This window comes from Falco naumanni, chromosome 2 (genome assembly GCF_017639655.2).
Source record: "Falco naumanni isolate bFalNau1 chromosome 2, bFalNau1.pat, whole genome shotgun sequence".
Classification (NCBI taxonomy): Eukaryota; Metazoa; Chordata; class Aves; order Falconiformes; family Falconidae; genus Falco; species Falco naumanni.
The window spans coordinates 13,260,134-13,276,440 of NC_054055.1; the positions used below are offsets into that span (position 1 = coordinate 13,260,134).

A 16,307-nucleotide genomic window follows, 5' to 3' on the forward strand; every position below is an offset into this window, starting at 1 on the left:
GCAGACTCACCTTTTTCAAAAAAAATTGGAACAAACCACAGAGATTATATCTCAGCTATTACAATATAAAAGAGGTTAGTGAATTTCAGAAGCAAAATAGAAGTGATAAATTTACTTATTTTACTTAAAATCTTTGGCAGTTTCTCTTCTTGGACTGATCAGTAATTTCATAGTCACTGGCTTTTCTTCATCTACCCCAATCTAACTAATCTATGACTTCAATTTAAGACTTTAATCAATTATGATTGCTGAAGTCCAAAATGAAGCTACAGCAGGGACAGTGTAGTCTAGAAGTAGTCAAACTGCCAAGATTATATGCTTAACGTGTCTATTGTGGTCAATGTGAGAAGAAACCATGACTTTTAGGTTGAGTAAGACACATCTATATCAATATTTCACCATAGACTATTTAGAAAATTTTGCATGGTCTTAAAGAATTTGTGACTTGATGAAAACAATCTTTTCTAGCTAATGAAATAATAAATTTGAAATGTGAATTCAAGAAAACTGTATGAATGGAGAGGGGAATACCATCTCATCAAAAAAGACTATGGAAATTGTCTATTACATCTGCTTTTTTAGTTTAATTTCATCATGAAATTGGAGTAAAAAATAGATTTTCATAGCCAGATGCAGTATAAATCCTGAAGTGAGATGTGCATTTGGCATAAAACATAGAACTTAAGGCCACCTCATGACCTTCTAAAGAAACAAAAAAGCTCAAAGCAACTTCGCTAATAGTTTTCTTCAGCTGGTAGATCAAATGATGAAGCAATGATTCAATCATTAACCTGAAAGTCAAAGCATGATTTAAAATTACATTTTTCTGTTTTTTCTTCTTTAACCATATTTCAATTTTCGTAATACAGAACAGAGTATTTTAGTTTTCTAAAAGGAACTTCCCATGCTTTTATTCTTACTTTTGGTACTGTTTATCATAGTAAGGGAAGTCTGATGGGTATAGCCCATATTGCTCCTCAGGAAGTTACAATTTCAAATGCTGCAGTGTTTGCTCTCTAAACAACAGTATTTGCCAACACAGATGCGTTTCAGGACAGGATATGGATGTATTTTTCCCACTCAGTGGCAATGGTCAGTTTAGCTTTTCTCAGTGTAAAGTCACTAGAACGGTCTTCCTCCAGTTTCCTTCCTTCTGTAAGCAGGAGACAGGGCAGACACTCCTAATTGACAGACTGCAGTAGAGTGAATTTCACTCTATTACCAAGTCAGTTAAAAAAATAAAATTAAAAAAATCTCTGAAATACCAAAGCAAAACTAATTGTTGAGTCACTTCTCTAAAGAGAACACTGTAAAAATGCTACCTCTAATGTGCCATGTATGGGGATGATTAGCACAATTTACCTCCTCCTCCACAAGGTGCAGATTGTGCTTGATCAAAATGAGTGTAGCTGGCTCTCTTATTTCTGCTAAAAATGAAAAACATTGTTGGACTGTGTAAAAGTTTCTGTCCTGCAAGCCTTGTGTAGAGACTCAGCACCTTGCTAGGTCTTCCTCCTTTTTCCCTTCTCCCCAGACACCTACTATTTGTCCTTGCAGGAAGAAAGAGGACAGCAAAGTAGCAGCTTACACTTCTCACTTTCTGAGAAGACCTACAGATGCTGTGCCCTGAAGGATCATTATCAAGACTTCCAGCAGAGTGCGATTCCCTGTATATAAAGCAGCACAGCAATTGCACCAGTGACAGACAAAAATCAAACAGCACCCACTAACAGAATTTTCTGTTGTTCTTTCCTAGTACTTGTTGGAAGAAAAGGCCTCTTTCTGTTGTAAATTAATTGCTTGTATTTATGTGCTTAACAAACATTTTGCTTTATCAAAATAGTTACAGAAGGAACTCAACCACCAAAATTGTGACTACACTGGAAACATAATTCCTACCTTTAGGGAGCCTAGTCTATATTTCAGCAAGAATACAAGAGAACATCACATATCTGTAAGTCATTCAAGATTAAACCAAGAAAATCCCACACATCTAAGTCAGTTCAATTCCTCACATTTAGAACTGCTTAAATCTTCGCAAAATTTCTTTTTTTTTAAATATTAAACAATTATTAAAAGTAAATTTAAAATTACATTTGAAATTATTGCATAAGCTTGGATTTCAAGTAAATATACTGGAGTAATGCTCTAATTAAGTAGTGCATTTGAAGTTTCAGAGATAAGTGTAACTGAACAGACAAAAGCAAGTTTAACTGTCAAAGTCTGACTGCTAAAGAACTAAGCCACCCCTCAACACAGAAGTTTCATTTGTGAAATAAGAGAAAAGTTTTGGAAAATACCTATTTTTAGTCTATTTATTATTAAAGTTTATTAATAATCTTCATCTATATCATTACCAGTTTGCTCAAACTTCTGAAATGGGCTAAGATAGGTAAAAAAAAAGTAAACACCAGTTCCTTTTTAATCTATGAATATAAGTGAACAGGTGGATTTACTAGTTCTAATGTAATGAAGAACCAGGAACTCAGTCAACTGAGTCTCCAGCCTCCTGTGCTCTTTCTGAAGCTGTTTTAAATGCAAAGTCGATTGGGACGAACTGTAATCAGAACACCTAAAATTATACACATTTACCAACAAAAGCAGTTTTAAAATACTGGGTTTGATGCTCACTGATAGGCAGCATCAACCTCAGTAATGCAGCTTTATTTGGGGAATACGAGAATACCTTAATGGCCACCAAGCACTGAGCTTTCCTTTATGAAACAATTGAAAAAGCACAAAGAAGAAGATTTACTGACTGCTGAAGCACAATTAAATTAATATGTTTCAGATACTCTGAAAATAAACATTTATTTCTCTAATAAGTTAATTTGATTTAAAATAAGATTATGACCTAATTTCTGAAAAGAGGTCTTTAGCAGACTCACAAAGGCTTGGATACATACGATCTCCCCACTGAAAAAGTCTCTAAAATTAGTAATTTCAGTGAAGTATACCAAATCACTAATTTGTTATATTAAAACTGGCTCTGATTGCTTAAGTCACACAATTAAATAAAAATCAAGGTTTTTATTTCAAAGCCATCAACACTTGGAAAAAAAAAAAAGTGGGCACAACCATTAGAAATCCCTGTGGTTTCTGTCTAGGGCTACAGTCAGCCTTAGTGCTGACAACTAATTGTAAGCACCAATTTGACTTTTAGATTGGAGAAAAATTGCTCTATGGCCTTTTCCAAATCTGTTCTCAGAAAAGAAAACAAGCTAAATTTTTAAAAACTAGACCCAGAAAACAACCATGGGTTTTTATGCAAGTCTGACAAAGAGGTTTTACCAGTTCCAATACTGAAGAACGGTGAAGTTCATTACATCTCTGACTTGTACACAAAAGAAACACTGATCTTTCATCCACAGGCACTATCAGTGTCTTATTTCTGCACTCAATATCCTAAAAGTCTAAAGAAAAAAAAGTCATTTAAGGAGGGAAACTACATTTTAGAATATTTTAAACCAAAAACGATTCTTCTGCTAGATGTAATTTTTGTATTTTGGAAAATTGCTATAATGATCGTTCAAACTACCACTGCATTTGACCTAAAAATATTTGCTGTCTGTGTTCTTTAAATGAAAAACATCATGTGAACTCCTCTTACTGAAAGCCATTAAAACATTTAGCATTACTATCCTATTATCTGGATGAATCCACAGTCATTTCATAGTATATGTTTAAATAATAAGGTTGTTGACTGAAAGGAAAAAAAAACAAAACCAAAAACACTGATCACACAAGAGTGCATTTTGACAGTTGGGGGGGCGGGGAGCGGCGAGAAGAGGCCACTCTGGATACTTGCCACAAGCAATACTTACTGTTATATTTTATATGATACAGACATAAAAACTTTGACAAACCAAGACCTTAGCACCATCAATTAATGTGATAGGTCTTGTCTCAAGGGGAAAAAAAAAAAAAAACAAAAAAAACAACAGTTATAAAACTTATTTCTTAGCTTAATTTACTTTTTCCCCTGATGAAGTTGACTATCCTCTCTATGGAAAAGGAGTGGGGTTGCTTTCAACTAACATGGACATTCTTGACTCTTCTGGAAAAATTTTTCCATATCTGTCTCAACCTGTGCCCACCATACATCCCACCACTGCTCTGGGAAAAGGCTGATCAGAAGCTTCTTCTGCTTTTGAGGTCTTTCTGGCACCGTCTTTTCAGTACGAGGGTGTGATCATAACCTGGAGGATCCACTTTGCCCTGTATAACTGTAAGCTGCTGCAGCCATCCCTCATATGGACTGTTTTCTCTGGAGCACATATAGCCTGTGGAAAAGAACCTTTGGATACACACACATACATTTCCAAAGCAAATTCTAAGACTACTAGTAAGTCAGAGCAAAGGAGATGTAAATATTCAAGATAAGGGATCAGAACAGACCTTTCAAGCACAATTACCTTCAAACCTCCCTTTCTTTTTCTACCATGAGTGAAGGACTTTATTTTGGCAAACAGTGTGAGCAGTGAAGCAGACTATTCTGTTTGATAGTTCTCAACAGAACATCCACGACGCAATGTACAACATTTAAAGCACCCTTTAGTATTGTGTTTCTTATGAAGGATTTGATTAAAAAAAAAAAAAAAAAAAAAAAAAAAAAAAAGAGGTATCATAGCATTCAAGAACTCCAGGATCAGAGATCTAGACGTTATGTAAGTTCCTTATAAAAACAGAAATGCTGGAACAGCAATGGAACAGAGCTTTACTGTAACAGAAATTTCCACAGAGAAGAAATCTGCTAATAAGTACGTACCAGTTCCGTATACAAAATAGGGATTAACCTATTTTTCTCTATGTACCATCTGGATGCTACGCAAACGAAAACATCTCTTTTCACCTGCTACAAAATTTAGACACTTAATCATACTGTGCCAAGATCTGCATTAGATGTTCTGAACTTCGTATCCCATTGTATTAAGGCTCACAGCTATTTCTGCACGTTTCATATTCTCAGATACTAACCTGAATTCCCTGCTTTGCCTAAGAGGTGAGCATTACAAGAGTTCATTGTTTTTATTGCAGAAACAAATACAGCAAGAAAAGAATCAAGAAATGGACTATGCTAGCTTACAGCTTTTTTTTTTTTTTAATATGTTCAGGTTTTAGCTAACATGAAACTTCAGAAGGTAAATGGCCCCAATGAAGACGCACATTCAAGAGCTTATGAAGTCCTACATCATCTTTAAATGACTAAAAACTAAAGAAAGACTTCTGAAAACTGAAGACTTCTGATAGTTTACGTATATAATTTATGTTGATCTGTAAGAGAATTTAAAAGCAGTACTCTATTTTAGCACAAGCACTGCCACAAAAAAAAAAAAATCTGTTCTTTTGGGACCGCTTGACAGTGTTACTTTTTTACCTCTCCTCCACGTAAGATACACTAACCACTAAATTGGCTCTCTTTTAAAAAAGGAAAAATTACTATGGATGAGCTTCACTGTCCATGAAGACAAGCTGATATCCACAAAAGCCATCACACCTACCTCTGCTAAAATCTTTGAGATGCACTAAAAGACCGTGTGAGTTTGACAAGTATGACATCTTTTGTGTTGAATTTGGATTTCAAGAACCTTCCCAACAGGATTTAGTTTTAGTTTACTGTCCGCTTTATTCAAGAAAAGGAAAATGCAACTGGTACAGCAAAGCAGAATCTCTCTTCTGGCCATGACTGGAAAGATCCTCTTTCAGAATCCCTTGAACTTTAAATATGTTATTCAGGTGATAAACATCTTGCACGATCATGCCAGTATTTGTACAGAAATAATCTATGACAGCCAAAGCCTATCACAGCTGACAAGTTTATGAAGCATGGAGCTGCTATCAGCTAAAGGCTTTCCACCAGATTAAAACAATTCTAAACTGCTGTGTTCACTAGACTGCTGTCGTGCTTATTGCCTACGTTATGAGACAGGTAGAGCCTAGATGTGTCTCCTGAGCAGTGTTGATTAAAAGAAATTATGCCCCATCTTCATATCCTCATTAACTGAGGTGGTATAACAAGTTAGAAATGATGAAATCCTTTAGTAAGCTAGCTACACATCCACTGAAGCACTGATAAATGCCCAGCTATGAAGAATCAGGCACAACATCTGGATGAAAGATATTTAAATACACAGGGAACTGCAGTCCAACAAGACATGAACATCTGTCCAAAAGGCCTAAACTGGGGGGAAAAAAACCCCAAACACAACACCCCCACGCCCCCCATCTTGCCTGGAGTACAACTTATCCGATGCCTCTTTTGAGCCTCCTCTGGAAACAAGCAGTAATTGAGCATTCGGATGAGAGAAAATGCAGTCTTCTTGACCAGAAGCACTCTGTGCCTATAAAGGTAATGTCTTCAGAAAAAGGACGCTGAGGCAAAACAGTTCACCCATTGAATGATACTGTAAAGTACATTAAAAAGTGCTTATCCTCTCCTTCTCCAATAAAGGGAAAAAATCATATTCAACTAGGAAAAAGACTCACAGGTAACATCTTTATTAATCATTGCATTTATCAGCGTTGCCTGGGAGTAGTCTGAAAACAGTGCTGACAAATTAATGGATGCCTAGAATGAAATAATGGAAATCTGATCCCATGTTTTCCCATATTTTCAGTAGGGATCCCAAAAGAGAAGAGATGTAACGAGGAAATAAGAGGTTTAGCTGAGCAACAGCATCTATGAAAAAAACTGAGGAGGTCACTCTTAAGTGCAAAATGGGATGACAGCGATGACACAGAACTTCTTTATAAAGGAGATATGAACACATCTTTGATTTCACTGCACTGTTACACTTTTATCCAACAATACTGCATAAACATGAATGGTTTCATGTCCCCTTCACTAGGAATCCCCTTAGCAACTCTCAGTGATGCTCTTGCACTTCACATTGTGGGCTCTAGAGCCTGCCTAATATTAAACCCAGAAATTTTAACTGATACTGAAACATATACACAGTGACAATTAACACGAAAACTATTGGTTGTGGCAGGACTGCATCTGATGTTAAGACGTTAGCAAGAACAGTTAAGTAAGTAATTTGGATTTGGATTTGTATCACACACACATTCTACCTAATTCAAACAAAACAGAATAGCTATAAAAATATCACATGCATTCACTGAACACAACCAAGGTATGAGCAATACACTTGAATGTGTATATATAAATACTTTCATGGACAATTAGTCATGCGCTACATAATACAGCAATATGTCATAAATATAACATACAGCTACCTAATACTGATGTAGTTACATAGCCTTACGCTGTGGTGCATGATGGAAGCCATGGCTAGTAAGCTTTAAATTCCATCTGCTGAATAATTAAGATTTATTGGTGTTACACCATGAGTTGTGTTACTCCACTGCTCACCGTAACACTCAGCCACTGGAGTGACTGTTCAGCTATCCATAATTTGAAATGTGAACCCTGGGATGGGATGGGGGTACTTAGTAAAAATATTAGGAGTTAATGCAAATCCTTCATCCATGGCATTTTAACTGAACACTGTAAATAAAGTTTATTATCTGTCTTTTATTAAATCAGGATAATGAGTCTCCTGTGAAAACATCTACCAAAATTAGGATATACGCATCCCCTGTGTTTGCATGACCCTACAAAATAATAAGAAGGTGAAGTAATTTTAGTTTTAGAATTTGATTTAGACTACTTCAAGGAGGGAAGGCGAGGGGAGGGAGGGGAAAAAAAGCAGCCCCATATTACATCCACTTATGATAAGAATATCTAAGTTGACTTAATTTTATTGGATGACAAACGTTCTAAGAGAAACAAAAAAACCCTCTGCAAATATTTTGTAATACTGATACATTAAATCTAAAATAAATTAAGATATTCACAGAGAACAGACAAATTTATCATTAAAAAAATGGTCTTTTAGAACTAAATAATAAACTTCTGCTAATTTTAAATATGCACAATTTTGAGTGTACCAGATAATATTTTCAAGTATTATGGTCCTAACTCAGCTTTACCTAAAATGGTCTTGTCTTTAACTGAATGACACATCAGGTAAAGAAAGAAGTTCTATAACAGTGAGCAACAAAAGACTACCATCCACAGTAAACTCAACACAGTGAAACAGTACCAAGATGAAGTAACACATTAACTAAAACAAATTTCTTGTCTACTTAGCAGGTTCAGTTCATTTTAAATGAACATATTGATCATCTAGACCTGAGGAGGTAAACTGCCTAATTTGGGCTGTGTACACACCATGTCAGATTGGATAATTAAAAAAAAAAAAAAAAATCAAAACAGATTTCTAAAGCAGCTCTTTAAAAAGCCAGAAAAAATACTATTTGTATTTAATATGTTAAAGACATGTCAAACAATAAATGAATCATTATGTAACAGAAATTCGGGGGTGTCTCTGCTCTGGTTGTCCATGGGCTGCAGCTTCTCAGTGCTGTCTCTGCTCCAACCACCCACAGGCCATAATTACCTCAGGTACAGACACAGTCGAGTACAAATAGTTATATGTACACTAAAGACAAAGTTTATGTTTCCCATCTTTAGCAAAACTGGATTCCTTAAGAAATATACACATCTATGTAGTGGGCTCTATGAAGCCCACTTCAGATCTAGAAATGTTTTCATAAGTAGTATGATTTCAAAGATGTTTTCATAGAGTCACCGAACAGTTGGGTTTGGAAGGAACTTTACATATTCTCCAGTTCCACCCCACCCTGCCATGGGCAGGGACACCTTCCATCAGACCAGGCTGCTCAAAGCCCCATCCAGCCTGGCCTTGAGCACTGCCAGGGATGGGGCACCCACAGCTTCTCTGGGCAGCCTGTGCCAGTGCCTTGCCACCCTCATAGTGAAGAATTTCTTCCTAATAGCTAATCTAAATCTGCCCTCTTTTAGTTTAAAGCCATTCCTCCTTGTCCTATCATTACATGCCCTAGGGGCATGTAAATAATAAGGCTGTATATTATTAATTGTACATGCACATGTGTACATGCGCGCACACTTTATAAGCTGCCCATGTTTCAAAATCTGGTGAAAAAGAGCAAATAAAATACGCAGCCATTTCTTTGACTCAGTTATAAAGTGTAATTCTAAATGCTTTAGTCCAAAGAATGAGCATTATGCTTGTAAAATATTTTTAACTAAACTTCTGTAAACAAACGTAATAATCATACAATCATTTAGGTTGGAAAAGACCTTTGACATCAATCCAACGCTAAAACTAACACTTCCAAGTGCACCACTAAACCTTGTCCTTAAGTGCTACATCTACACGTTTTCTAAATCCCTCTGGGGATGGTGACTCAACCACTCCCCTGGGCAGCCTGTTCCAGTGATGGATAACCCTTTCAACAAAGAAAGTTTTCCTAATATCCAACCTAAACCTGCCCTGGTGCAACTTAAGCCTATTTCCTTTTGTCCTATCACTTGTTACTTGAGTGAAGAGACCATCCCCCACCTCACTACAACCACCTTTCAGGGAGCTGTAGAGAGTGGTAAGGTCTCCCCCTAAGCCTCCTCTTCTCCAGACTGAACTTCTCCAGTTCCCTCAGCCGCTCCTCATCAAACCCTTCCCCAGCCCCGCTGCCCTTCCCTGGACACGCTCCAGCCCCTCGACGTCCCTCCTGCAGCGAGGGGCCCGACACTGACCCCAGGGTTCGAGGTGCGGCCTCACCAGTGCCCAGTACAGGGGGATGATCATTTCCTTAGTCCTGCTGGCCCCACTGCTGCAGATACAAGCCAGGATCCTGTTGGCCTTCTTGGCCACCTGGGCACACTGCTGGCTCATGTTCAGTGTCTGTCAGCCAGCACCCCCAGGCCCTTTCCCACCGGGCAGTTCCCAGCCCCCTGCCCCAGCCTGTAGCGCTGCCTGGGGCTGGTGTGACCCACGGGCAGGGCCCGGCACTGAGCCTGGTTGAACCTCACACCGCTGGCCTCGGCCCATCGGCCCGGCCTGCCCAGACCCCTCTGCAGAGCCTCCTGCCCTCCAGCAGATCAATATTCACCCCCAAGTTGGTGTCATCTGCAAACTTACTGAAGGTATACCCGATCCCCTCATCCAGAACATCAATAAAGATATCAACAGGACTGGCTGCAGTACTGAGCCCTGGGGAACACCACTTGTCACTGTCTGCCAGCTGGATGTAACTCCATTCACCACCCCTCTTTGGGCTTGGCCAGCCAGCCAGCTTCTAACCCAGTGAAGACTTCACCTGTCTAAGCCTTGAGCAGCCAGTTTCTCCAAGAGAATGCTGTGGAAAATGGTGTCAAAAACTTTACTAAAATCTAAGTAAACAACATCCACAGCCTTTCCCTCACCCACTAAGTGGGTCACCTTGTCATAGAAGGAGATGACGTTTGTCAAGCAAGACCTGCCTTTCATAAACCCATGCTGGCTGGGCCTGATCACCTGGTTGTCCTGCATGTACAGTATGATGGCACTCAAGATGACCTGCTCCATAACATTCCCCAGCACTGGGGTCAGGCTGACAGGCTTGTAGTACCCCGGACTCTCCTTCCTGCTCTTCTTGTAGATGAGCATCATATTGGCCAACCTCCAGCCTTCTGGACCTCCCCAGTCAGCCAGGACTGCTGATAAATGATAGAAAGTGGCTTGGTGAGCACTTCCACCAGCTCCCTCAGTTCCGTTGGGTGGATCCCATCCAGTCCCGTAGACTTTATTTAAGTGTGTCTAAGTGGTGCAGCAGGTCACTGACCATTTCCCCTTGGATTATGGGGACTTCATTCTATTCCCCATCCCTGTCTTCCCGCTCAGGGAGCTGGGTGCCCAGAGTACAACTGGTCTTACTATTAATGACTGAGGCAAATCAGGACTTTTCCTTATCTTTTGTCACTATATTTCCCCCCACATCCAACAGAGGATAGAGATTCTCCTCAGCCCCTCCTTAGTTGTTTCTCTTCATTGGGAAGTTCTCACTGCTCACTTTTAATATTTTGCAACAGAACTCTTATTTTTTTTGCAAATGAAGTGTGGTTTAGGTAAACCACAGGACACTTCAATCAGTCAAAACCTGCAACTCAGTAATTTCCAAAAATACAAAATTATTTTAAAATAATTACAGCATTTTCTTGTGTTACAAAACTGAACTCAGAAACTTTAAATCTCTTGCCAATAGCCTACTTGCAAATTTCCTGAATTTGTTTTCTGAGAAGACCCAATGTTCACATAGGAGTTTGTCCAATGGAAGGAAGAAAGGATTGTGAAGGGTTTTCAGTCTATGGTGAAGTACAAAATGGTTGAAAATTCATTCAAAACAGGAAAATTCACTCGAGACTTCAGTATTATTCCTAGCACTTCTTTGTGACATTAAACATATCAGTATCCAGTAGTATCTCAAATACAGATAATTAATGAAGTCTAATCAAAGAATCATAGAGGGTTGGAAGGGACCTCTGGAGATCATCTAGTCCAACCCTCTTAAAGCAGATTCACCTATGGCAGCTTGCACAGTTGCATTCAGGCAGGTTTTGAGTATCTCCAGAGAAGCAGACTCCACAGCCTCTCTGGGCAGCCTCTTCCAGCGCTGTCACCCTTAAAGCAAATAAGTTCTTCCTCATATTCAGAAGGAATTTCCCGTGTTGCAGTTTGTGCCTGTTGCCGGGCACCACTGAAAAGAGCCTGGCCCCATCCTCCTGACACTCACCCTTAAGGTATTTGCAGACATTGATAAGGTCCCCTCTCAGTGTTCTCCAGGCTACACAGGCCCAGCTCTTTCAGCCTTTCCTCATCAGGGAGATGTTCCAGTTCCCTCATCGTCTTTGCAGCCCTTCACTGGGCCCTCTCCAGCCTCTCTCTCTTGAACTGGGGAGCCCAGAACTGGACACAGCACTCCAGGTGCTGCCTCACCAGGGCAGAGCAGAGGGGCAGGAGAACCTTCCTCCACCTGCTGGCCACGCTCCTTCTGATGCACCCCAGGGTCCCACTGGCCTTTGTGGCCACCAGGGCACACTGCTGGCTCATGGGCAACTTGCTGTCCACCAGAACTGCCAGGTCCTTCTCTGCAGAGCTGCCTTCCCTCAGGTCAGCCCCAGCCTGTACTGGTACATGGGATTGTTCCTCCCCAGGTGCAGGACCTCACACTTGCCTTTATTGAACATCATTAGGTTCCTCTCTGCCCAGCTCTCCAGCCTGTCCAGGTGTGGCTGAATGGCAGTGCAGCCTTCTGGTGTAGCAGCCACTCCTCCCAGCGGCAAGCAAACTTGCTGAGGGGACACTCAGTCCCTTCATCCAGGTCACTGATGAAGAAGTTGAACAGGACTGGACCCAGTACTGACCCTTGGGGAACACCACTGGCTACAGGCCTCCTGCTGGACTCTGTGCTGTTGATCACAAGCCCCTGAGCTCTGCATTCAGCCATCCCTCAGCCCACCTCACTGTCCACACTTCCTGAGCTTACCTATGAGTACATTATGGGAGACAGTGTCAAAAGCCTTGCTGACAGTCAAGGCAGACAACATCCACTGCTCTCCCCTCATCTAGGATGGAATGACTGGCTGGGTAAAAGGCTACTACATTAGTCAGGCATAATTTCCCCTTGGTGAATCCATGTTGACTACTCCCCATAATCTTCTTTTTCTTCCACATGCTTCAAGATGACCTTCAGGATGAGCTGTTCCACCACCTTTCCAAGGATGGAGTGAGGCTGACCAGCCTGCAGTTTCCTGGATCCTTCTCCTTGCCCTCTTTGAAGATTGGAGTGACATTAGCTTTCCCGGTCCAGTCCTCAGACACTTTTCCTGTCCTTCATAACCTTTCAGAGATGATGGAGTGTGGCTTGGCAATAACATCTGCCAGCTCCCTCAGCACTGGGAGGTGCATCCCATCAGGACCCACTGATCTGTGGGTGTCAAGTTTGCTTAAGTCATCTCTAAGCCAATCTTCCTCAACCAAGGGTAAGTGTTCCTTTCTCCAGACTTCCTCTCTTGCCTCCAGGATCTGGAAAATCAGAGGGATGACCTTGGCAGTAAATATTGAAGCAAACAAGGCATTCAGTAACTCCACCTTCTCTGTGTGCTTCATCACCAGGACACCCACCTCACTCACCAGCAGGCCTACATCCTCCCTAGTCATTCTTTTCCTACTGATGTACTTGAAGAAGCCCTTCTTGTTGTCCTTGACCTCCCTCGCCAGACTTAACTCCAAACAGATCCTAGCCTTCCTCATCATGTCCCTACATGTTCTGATAGCATCCCTATCTTACTCATAAATGGCATGTCCCAAACAGATCCTACCCTTCCTCATCATCTCCCTGAATGTTCTGACAATATCCCTATCTTACTCCTAAATGGCCTGTCCCTTTTTCCACATCCCATAAAATTCCTCCGAGTTCCTCCAGAAGCTCTTTATGCATCCATGCGAGCCTCCTGTCCCCACTGCTTGATTTCTTACCCACAGGGATGCACCTATCCTGAGAATGGAGGAAGTGATACTTGAGCATCAGCCAGCTGTCTTGGATCCCCCTTATCTTCCAGAGTCCTAACCTATGGGATTCCTCCAAGGAGGTCCTTGAAGAGGTCAGCGTTGGCTCTCCTGAAGTCCAGGGTTGCAGTCCTACTTGTCCTGCTTCCTCCACACAGGATCCTGAACTCTACCATCTCATGGTCACTGAAGCCAAGGCTGCCCCCAGCCTTCACATGGCCAACCAGTCTTTCTTTTTTTTGTGAGTACAAGGTCTAGGAGCAGAAGTCACCTCACTGGCTTCTCTGCCACCTGCATCAAAAAGTTATCAATCTAAGCAGATGATAACTTGCTCTTTTCTGGATAAACAACAGCAGAAGAACATGTCAGTGCACAGTCTTCAGTGTCCAGAAAACAAATGCTATAAGGACATCACACCTGATCTCCCACTTCCCATTCTGCATTCCCACAATATTACAATCAAAAGGACAGATGTAGTATTTACCTTAATTATGTTCTAGGTTTTTTTTTTTTTGTTATTTTTAAAATATAACCTACAGTTTTGTGTTTAAAGTTGCAGCAATTTACTTTGAAGCATAGACATGAGGTGTTTCCTTTCCTGTATCACAGACAGATTTCTAAAGGAGTCAGTTGAAGACCAAAAAATGTCATTAAACCCAGGGATCATCAAAAATCTTCCCATTTTTCACACCAATGCATGTGTCTCAATCTTATTTAATAGCCAAACTGTTCATTAGCAAGACCCAAACATCCCTAACATCGCATACCTTGTCTCCTTGGAAATCTAACCAGCCATGGTGCAGAACAACTTCCTTCTTCAGTTCAGGGACAGCTACAGGTAAGTTCTTCTAGTTCGGGTTCCCATTCAGGTCAAAAATGTTTCACTAACCAGTTTGGTTATCCTGCTCTAATTTGAAACAGTTTAGAGAGAGGAGAGGGAACAATATTTATAAATAGGCTGGTTTAGATAATTAGATAGGCCTTTAAGTAAGTATAGCCTCAAATGGCATCTCCTGCTCCACAGCGAAGCTGGAAGCAAACCTGTATTTCCAGCAGGTCACTGTAGCTTCCCTTCAGTTTTTTAAATCTGATACAAGGAGCTGAAGAAGTAAAGAAGCACTAGGCATGCTGGAAGTGTAGTGCCGGGGTAAGAGAACAGGATGAGCATGTTAACAGGAAAACAAACAGAATCACTCTACATCTACATATAGCTGTATAACAAAAGGAATATTGGAAGTAAGGTCAGATTGCCAGTGTCAGCAGGACTAAAGGAGAATTGTGTATAAGTAATACCACCATAGGAAGAGAGCTACCAAAAATATTACTTCTCCCTCCCCTCTCACCTCTCCCTCATGAGAGGAATTTAATTAGAGTTTTAATTAGAGCCTGAGGCCAGAATAAGAGTCTTCATACTGAAAAAGTTCATGAGAACTGCTGTACTAGGTCAGACCAAGAGAAAAAAAAATCCATCTAGAAAAATAACCTGTTTATTAAGAAGACATTAAAACATGGCATAGAAAAAAATTAAGGATAGGGTAAGCATACACATATATACATCACTTGGCCTAACTTTCCCCTCTACGATCTCCAGCACTTTCTTCAGACTTCTTTAGCTAGTGGTATATACTTTTATGTGATAGCTTCTGCTGCAAAAGCCCATAGCAAGTTGTCTCAGAACTACACATTATGTTGAAAATCATCTTACTTGGTTTTGAATGTTCTCTACTTGTTAGATTAATATGACAACTCCTAGTTAGAAGCAACAGCAAATTTGTTCAACCTCCCTATCATTATTACAGCAGAACTGTAGCCTGCTGATGCGCTGTTCCGATCTTTTCAAGAGCGTTCATAATGATTCCTACAACTTCCCTTTCTGTGACTGAGGATTTAGCTAACATTTTCATTAGTTTATTCCAATTACAGCACTGCATTGTGAACAGTAACAATCAACTCAAGGACCATAGTTCTACATGCAAAATTAGGATTATTCCCTCTCTCCATATACATACTTACTTACATTGAGATGAACTGTCACTTTATCTAGTTGGTGTTTTTTTTTTTTTTAACTTATCCTGAATTACTCTGTAGTGTCTGCAAACTTTGACATCTCATTATTCATTCCTCTTCTAAATGATTTATGAATATATTAAGAGCACAGGCCTCAGTTCAGATCCTTATGGGATTCCATAGGTGACCTCCCTTCAGTATGAAAACAGGGCATTTATTTTCGTCCTTTTCACAGTACATTTTAACTAGTTTTTACACATGTAAGAATCTCCCATTATATCATGGAAGCCCAAATTTTTCTAAGAGCCTTTGGTGAAAAATCTAGCCAAATACTTTGGATGATATCAGCTGCTCATATACATAGTTTCCATCAGAAAATGCTGATCCCTAAAGCACCTTGAAACTTTTCCAGTATTCACCCACATGCTCTCCAATTCTATTCTGAATTGTGATTTCTACCTGTTTACCAGTACACTTCTCAGATGTACTGATCTACACCTCCCCTGATCTCCTCAGAACCATTTTCATTATTATAGACTCTAATTCAATTTCTTCATACTTGAATTCCTTAGAAATGCTGGGTGAAGATGACTTGAGATTATTAGTTGCTGCTCCACACAATATGTACAGCTTGCTAGGGTCAGCAGAGTGGGATCAAGCAGCTCAACAGCCAAATACTGAAGAAAGAAGTGTCGTGCGCTGCTGAACACACTGCTGACTCACGCAGCAGGCAACGGTTGCTCTGCAAATCCCAGCAGGTTCACGCAGTCCCACAGCTGATGGATCCTCAGTAACACATACTCCCCCTTTAATGGAATCATACTGCAATTGTAGCAAGACCGCAAATCTCAGATTTGGGAGCAACAA

The 16,307-nt window shown here is 40.3% G+C and overlaps 1 protein-coding gene across 6 annotated transcripts in view; it reads right to left on the minus strand.

The window, feature by feature from the left end:
- The window catches only part of NBEA (neurobeachin), a 506,742-nt gene that overhangs the window by 454,331 nt on the left and 36,104 nt on the right, over positions 1-16,307 (minus strand). The gene's annotated exons all lie outside the window — the stretch shown is intronic.